This window comes from Vombatus ursinus, unplaced genomic scaffold, assembly GCF_900497805.2.
Source record: "Vombatus ursinus unplaced genomic scaffold, bare-nosed wombat genome assembly UNPS02007408.1, whole genome shotgun sequence".
Classification (NCBI taxonomy): Eukaryota; Metazoa; Chordata; class Mammalia; order Diprotodontia; family Vombatidae; genus Vombatus; species Vombatus ursinus.
The window spans coordinates 1838896-1841073 of NW_020947186.1; the positions used below are offsets into that span (position 1 = coordinate 1838896).

At 39.0% G+C, this 2178-nt stretch overlaps 1 pseudogene; it reads left to right on the forward strand.

Moving 5' to 3' along the window:
- The first annotated feature begins 1190 nt into the window (after positions 1-1190).
- Positions 1191-1935, forward strand: LOC114033796 (annotated as a pseudogene).
- Positions 1936-2178: the final 243 nt, after the last annotated feature.

The window sequence follows — 2178 nt, forward strand, 5'->3', positions numbered from 1 at the left end:
GCGCCACAACCTGTTCAGCCATTCCCCAATTGATAGGCATCCCTGCAATTTCCAGTTCTTTGTCACCACAAAGAAAGCTGCTGTAAACATTTTAAAACATATGGGTTCTTTTCCCTTTTTCCCTAATTATCTTCATAAATAAATCAAGTAGTGGTATTTCTGGGTCAAAGGTATAGGTAGTTTAATAACTCTTTCAGCATAATTCCAGATTCATGTACTTATTCTTCCATAGAGCCTCTATAGAGGATATGTCCACATGTTGAGGACCTTCCTATAAGTCTATTGACATTTCATGTTTATCTGTAAACCACTTTCATTCTCTATTGTTTCCCTTCTCATCACATGACTAATCCTCCTGTTTTCTTCCATCATTCCTTTCATTTGTAATATCCCTTACAAATGTGGTCATATATCATCACTAGAAAAATATTTCACCTTTCATCTGCATTGCTTTATAGTTAAACCAACCAAAAAATATAGCCTTCATAAAAGCAAAGTAGAAGACACAGTAAAATTTGTGGAAAAAAAAAATTGTGTTAGTAGTTGACAGAGACTTTTCTAAAAAAAAAAAAAAGGCCACAGAAAAAAACAAGGATGACTGTTACATTTTTGTCATGCCAGAGCCACTAAACCAAGTATAACAAATTCACTAAGAATCAAAAAAAATACTTCCTTTTTCATGATATTAAAATATTTCTCAGGGACAGCTAGATGGTGCAGTGGATAGAGCACCGGCCCTGGATTCAGGAAGACCTTAGTTCAAATGTGACCTCAGACACTTGACACTTGCTAGCTGTGTGAGCCTGGGCAAGTCGCTTCACCCCACTGCCTCACCTATATATACATACATTCATATATATATTATATATATACACACACACACACACACACACACACACATATATATATGTGATATATGTGTGTGTGTGTATGTATGTATATATTTCTCATGATTTCACAGTTTCATTACCAAGAGTTCATTAGAGTATTTGTGATAAGAAATAGTTTTGTCTTCATTGATACTTACCGTATATGCTAACAGTGTTGACAGAAACTTTCATAAAAGTTACATAGGGCCCACTATGCCCCGCGTGTGGCGGGGACCGGAGGCTCTTCACGTGCGAACACAAACCCGCTCGGGACTCCCCGCCGCCTCTGCGGGCTGAGGGAGGACGGGACCGCGCCGAGCCATGGAGCTGCTGCGGGGAAGCTGGGGGGCGCTGAGGGTCCTGGGCCGGCCCGCCGCCCGAGGGCTGCTGGAGCCGCCCCGCCGAGCAGTTCTATCTGTGGATTGGAGTGGTTTAGGAAAGACTGTACTTTATCTAATGCTCCAAAGAAACCTTGGTCTTCTTACGTTCGTTTTTCAATGGAACATCGACCCGTACTTAAAGAACAAAATCCAGATTTGAAAAACAGTGATAATTGAGAAGCTTGCTGAAGCTTGGAGGGAGCTTCCAGAATCACAGAACAAAGTATATAAAGAGGCTACCAACGCAGCTTTAAAAGTATACAAAGAAGAGGCCTTGAAATATAAATCACAGCTCGATCCTAATCAGAAAAAATTTTGAAAGAAGAGAATCGTCGAAAAAAGGCTAGAAAGGAATTAATAAAGAAAAAAAGAGAATTAACCATCTTTGGAAAGCCCAAAAAACCTCGCTCAGGTTATAACATTTTTATTTCTGAACACTCTAAGGAAGCAAAAGGGACTTCAGCACAGCAAATGATGAAGATTTTAAATGAAGAGTGGAAAAAATCTGTCGTCATCTCGGAAGCAGGTATATCAGCAACTTGCCCAAGATGATAAAATTCGTTATGAAAATGAAATTAAATCGTGGGAAGAAAAAATGCTTGAAATTGGACGAGATGATCTTTTACGTTTTAGGAAGCTAAAAGCCAAAATTGGAAAACACCTTGAAGACATCTATTGATGTTTGCTTCTTCATAGTGAATATGATAAATACTCACAAACCAATCAGGTCTCTCTCTATGCAGGACGGTAGCAAACTTTCTAAGAATGATGTTGCCGAACATTTTGTATTAATCTCTTTTTGTTAACCTGTGGACTTCAGCCAGTGTGCTGACGTATTTTGTATTAGCCCCTAACTATGGCTACTCCACTGGCATAGACTCAATCTAAATTTAGACATATTTGCTTTTGGAACTACTGAATACCAAAAA